This window comes from Ovis canadensis, chromosome 6, assembly GCF_042477335.2.
Source record: "Ovis canadensis isolate MfBH-ARS-UI-01 breed Bighorn chromosome 6, ARS-UI_OviCan_v2, whole genome shotgun sequence".
NCBI classification, from domain to species: Eukaryota; Metazoa; Chordata; class Mammalia; order Artiodactyla; family Bovidae; genus Ovis; species Ovis canadensis.
Window position 1 is genome coordinate 118,047,800 of NC_091250.1, and position 5,889 is coordinate 118,053,688.

Consider the following 5,889-nt stretch of genomic DNA (forward strand, 5'->3'; position numbering starts at 1 on the left):
ACAAAGAGTTAAACAAATAGAGCAGAGGTCAGGAAACTTCACTGCCTGTTTTCGCAAGCTTACAAGCTAAGAATGATTTTTACAGAAAAACACTTGCCATCAATTTGATATATGAGAACATTAACTTTGAACCACAACTAAGAGAAATGTTATCTCTTCGAAAAGAATTCTATTCTTCTGATAAGTTTATCTGTATCACAAAAACTGTACTCAAATGTTATTTTTTTCAGTAAAAGTCATTAAAATTTGTTCTCTCTCTTATATATAAATACCTATACCATATCTTTGAGTTTCTCTCTTGGTCTGAACGCTAAAAATATTTACCAACCATAAACTTTATAGAAGCAGTGTGCTGACTTCTGAAATAATGAAACATATAATGTGGTAGATATAGTGATAGAGACTGCAACTTGAGAATTTAAGTTATTGAGAAAACACTTAAATTAGCTTTTGTTTTTAGTCGCCAAGTCATGTTCAACTCTTTGTGACCCCATGGACTGCAGCACGCCAGGCTTCTCTGTCCTTCACTATCTCCTGGAGTTTGTGCACACTCATGTCCATTGAGTCAGTGATGCCATCCAACCATCCTCATCTTCTGTTGCCCCCTTCTACTTCCCTCAATATTTCCCAGCGTTAGGGTCTTTTCCAATGAGTCAGCTCTTCTCATCAGGTGGCCAAACTATTGGAGCTTCAGCTTCAGCATCAGTCCTTTCATTGAATATTCAGGATTGATTTCCTTGAGGATTGACAGGTGTGATCTCCTTGAAGTCCAAGGGACTTTCAAGAGTCTTCTCCAACACCACAGTGTGAAAGTATCAATTCTTTGGCACTCAGCTTTCTTTACGGTCCAACTCTCACATCCATACATTGCTACTAGAAAAACCATAGCTTTGACTAGAGGGACCTTTGTTGGCAAAGTGATGTCTCTGATTTTTAATATGCTGCTTTGGTTGGTCAACTCATGGTATCAGGGTAGACTTCTGGGAATAGAAGCAACAAGACTGAATCTGAAAAACTAAGTAAAAGTAAAAAAAAGAGTGGTGAGCAGAAGGGTCATCAAAGTGTATCGGTGGGTTAGCTCAGGTCCTCAGGTAAGCAGATGCCCAGATGGGATTTCATGGGATTAGTTTAGGTGTTCATGGTGCTTAACTCTATGCCCTGCCATGGACTAGATTTCAATTATAACCAGCTGCCTGATGGTGCATATAACCAGCTGAGAAACGGCTCTGTGAGTGGGAGCAGGGATCTCTACTGAGAAGACACTAGTCTCTATCCCACCTATGGATATGGTACATGTTATATGTTCTCTTCTGGGAAGATCCCCTGGAGAAGAAAATGGCAACCCACTGCAGTACTCTTGCCTGGAAAATTCCATGGACCAAGGAGCCTGGTCGGCTACAGTCCATGGGGTCGCAAAGAGTCGGACACGACTGAGCAACTTAACTTTCTAACTTATCTCTTTAGTGTGTTCACTGTTCATTTTTAAAAGTTGCATTGTTTTATACAAAAAGTAAAATAATTAATTTTTTTAGTGACAAAGTTCTGTAGAGAATAAAATGAACTGAAAAAAATACTCTTTACAGTGACATCCAAATTTTAGTTATTTTCAGTAACGGATTGTGAATAGAACACATATATACATTTATCCAGGGCTTCCCTAGTGGCTCAGTGGTAAAGAATCCACCTGACAATACAGGAGATGTGGGTTGATAAACAGGTTGGCAAGATCTTCTGGAGAAGAAAACAGCAACCCACTCCAGTATTCTTGCCTGGGAAATCCAATGAACAGAGGAGCCTGGTGGGCTACAGTCCATGGGATCTCAGAGTCAGACACAGCTTAGCAATTAAACAGTAACATTTCATGCATAGATGGGCTCAATAAAGGACAGAAATGGTAGGGACCTAACAGAAGCAGAAGATATTAAGAAGAGGTGTCAAGAATACACAGAAGAACTGTACAAAAAAGAACTTCATGACCTGGATAACCATGATGGTGTGATCACGCACCTAGAGCCAGACATCCTGGAATGTGAAGTCAAGCGGGCCTTAGAAAGCATCACTATGAACAAAGCTAGTGGAGGTGATGGAATTCCAGTTGAGATATTTCAAATCCTGAAAGATGATGCTGTGAGTGCTGCACTCAATATGCCAGCAAATTTGGAGAACTCAGCAGTGGCCACAGGACTGGAAAAGGTCAGTTTTCATTCCAATCCCAAAGAAAGGAAATGGCAAAGAGTGCTCAAACTACTGCAAATTGTACTCATCTCACACACTAGTAAAGTAATGCTCAAAATTCTGCAAGCCAGCTTCAGCAATATGTGAACCGTGAACTTCAGATGTTCAAGGTGGTTGTAGGAAAGGCAGAGGAACCAGAGATCAAATTGCCAACATCTGCTGGATCATTGAAAAAGTAGAAGAATTCCAGAAAACACATCTATTTCTGCTTTATTGACTATACCAAAGCCTTTGACTGTGTGGATCACAATAAACTGTGGAAAATTCTGAAAGAGATGAGAATACTAGACCACCTGACCTGTCTCTTGAGAAACCTATATGCAGGTCAGGAAGCAACAGTTAGAACTGGACATGGAACAACAGACTGGTTCCAAATAGGAAAAGAAGTACATCAAGGCTGTATATTGTCACCCTGCTTATTTAACTTATATGCAGAGTACATCATGAGAAACGCTGGGCTGGAGGAAGCACAAGCTGGAATCAACATTGCCAGGAGAAATACCAATAACCTCAGATACGCAGATGACACCACCCTTATGGCAGAAAGTGAAGAAGAACTAAAGAGCCTCTTGATGAAGCTAAAAGAGGAGAATGAAAAAGTTGGTTTAAAGCTCAACATTCACTAAGATCATGGCATCTGGTCCCATCACTTCATAGGAAATAGATGGGGAAACAGTGGAAACAGTGGCTGACTTTATCTTTTTGGGCTCCAAAATCACTGCAGATGGTGACTGCAGCCATGAAATTAAAAGACACTTACTCCTTGGAAGGAAAGTTATGAACAACCTAAGCAGCATATTGAAAAGCAGAGACATTACTTTGTCAACAAAGGTCCGTCTAGTCAAGGCTATGGCTTTTCCAGTGGTCATGTATGGATGTAAGAGTTGGACTGTGAAGAAAGCTGAGTGCCAAAGAATTGATGCTTTTGAGCTGTGGTGTTAAGACTCTTGAGAATTCCTTGGACTGCAAGAAGATCCAATCAGTGCATCCTAAAGGAGATCAGTCCTGAATATTCACTGGAAGGACTGATGTTGAAGCTGAAACTCCAAAACTTTGGCCACCTGATGAGAAGAACTGACTCATTTGAGAAGACCCTGATGCTGGGAAAGATTGAGGGCAGGAGGAGAAGGGAACGAGAGAGGATGAGATGGTTGGATGGCATCACCAACTTAATGGATGTGGGTTTGGGTGCACTCCGGGGGTTGGTGACGGACAGGAAGGCCTGATGTGCTGCGGTTCATGGAGTCGCAAGGAGTCGGACATGACTGAGCAACTTCACTTTCACTTTTCATTTTCATGCATTGGAGAAGGAAATGGCAACACACTCCAGTGTTTTTGCCTGGAGAATCTCAGGGACAGGGAAGCCTGGTGGGCTGCCGTCTATGGGGTTGCACAGAGTTGGACACGACTGAAGTGACTTAGCAGCAGCAGACAGCATATTGAAAAGCAGAGACATTACTTTGTCAACAAAATTCCGTCTAGTCAAAGCTATGGTTTTTCCAGTGGTCATGTATGGATGTGAGAGTTGGCCTATAAAGAAAGCTGAGCACCAAAGAATTGATGCTTTTGAATTGTGGTGTTGGAGAAGACTCTTGAGAGTACCTTGGACTGCAAGGAGATGCAACCAGCCCATCCTAATGGAGATCAGCCCTGGGTGTTCATTGGAAGGACTGATGTTGAAGCTGAAACTCCAATACTTTGGCCACCTGATGTGAAGAGATGACTCATTTGAAAAGACCCTGATGCTGGGAAAGATTGAGGACAGGAAGAGAAGAGGATGACAGAGGATAAGATGGTTGGATGGCATCACCGACTCAATGGACATGGGTTTGGGTAGACTGCAGCAGTTGGTGATGGACAGGGAGGCCTGGTGTGCTGTGGTTCATGGGGTCGCAAAGAGTCAGACATGACCGAGTGGCTTAACCGAACTGAATCTGTGGCCTGTTTTTTCATTTTTGCAAGAATATTTTTTGAAGAACACGAGATTTTAATATTGATGAGATTTATCCATTTTTTTATTTGTTTATGGTTCATGCTTTCTATGTCCTAAGAAATCTTTGCTAACAAAAGGTCACAAGAATTTTCTTCTAGATATTTTATAGGTTTCACATTTTCTTCTATGATCCATTTAAACTTAACTTTTTTATATCAGTCAGTTCAGTTCAATGGGTCAGTCGTGTCAGACTCTTTGTGACCCTATGGACTGCAGGACACCAGGCTTCCCTGTCTATCACCAACTCCTGATGTTTACTCAAACTCATGTCCATTGAGTCAGTGATGCCATCCAAGCATCTCATCTGCTGTCATCCCCTTTTTTATATAGTGGAAGTAAATTTCAGGTTCAATTTTTTGCATATGATGTTCAATTGTACCAGCACCACTTATGGAAAATCTTTTGCATCATTAAATCATCCTGTCATCTTTGTTGAAAACCATTTAACCACAGATATGTGGGTACCTTTTTGTGCCTGCAATGTAGGAGACAGGTTTTATCCCTGGGTCGTGACATCCCCTGGAGTAGGCAATGGCAACCTACTTCACTATTCTTGTCTGAAAAATCTCATAGACAGAGGAGCCAGGCAGGCTACAGTCCATGGAGTCCCAAGAGTTGGTCACAACTTAGTGACTAAACCACCACCACCATAGACTACTTACTATATGCTAGGCAATAAATGCTTCACAAATGCCATTCATTTAATCCTCATATTGGCTTTATGAGTTGGTATTACTATTAATTACAATTTGCTGATGAGGGAACCAAGTGTCAGAAAACTTAGTTAACTTTCCCAAGATCAGTGGTTCTCAATTGGAGGTGATTTTGTCCCTTTCAGGAGACATTTGCTAATGCCTGAAGATAGTTTTAGTTATTACAGGTGAGGGGGAGAATGCTGCTGAAATCTAATGAGACCAACACCACTGCTACACAACCTACAATGCAAGGATAGCTCCTCGCAACAAAGTTGACAGAAGCCATGAAATTAAAAGACGCTTGCTCCTTGGAAGAAAAGTTATGACAACCCTAAGCAGCATGTTAAAAATCAGAGACATCACTTTGCCAACAAAGTGATGGTTAAAGCTATGGTTTTTCCAGTAGTTATGTACAGGTGTGAAAGTTGGACCATAAAGAAGGCAGAATGCTGAAGAATTGATGTTTTCAAACTGTGGTGCTAGAGATGACTCTTGAGAGTCCCTTGGAGAGCAAGAACAAACCAGTCAATCTTCAAAGAAATCAACCCTGAATATTCATTGGAAGGGATGATACTGAAGCTAAAGTTTCAATACTTTGGCCACCTGATGCGAAGAGCTGACTCACTGGAAAAGACCCTGATGCTGGGAAAGATTCAGGGCAGGAGGAGAAGAAGGTGATAGAGAATGAGATGGTTGGATAGCATCACCAACTCAATGGGCATGAGTTTGAACAAACTCTGGGAGATAGTGAAGGGCAAAGAAACCTAGTGCGCTGCAGTCCATGGGGTCGCAAAGAGTCGGACAGGACTGTGCGACTGAACAACAAAATCAGAAGAAAGAACTGGAAAAATTGAAAGCAGTTGCTTCTGTGGAGGTATAACATCGGGTGGGAAAAAAGGGCAGTAGAATATTTTTGTGTATGTTTTTTTTGTTGGTTCTGTTTTTCGTTGTTCTTTAAGAAGACCT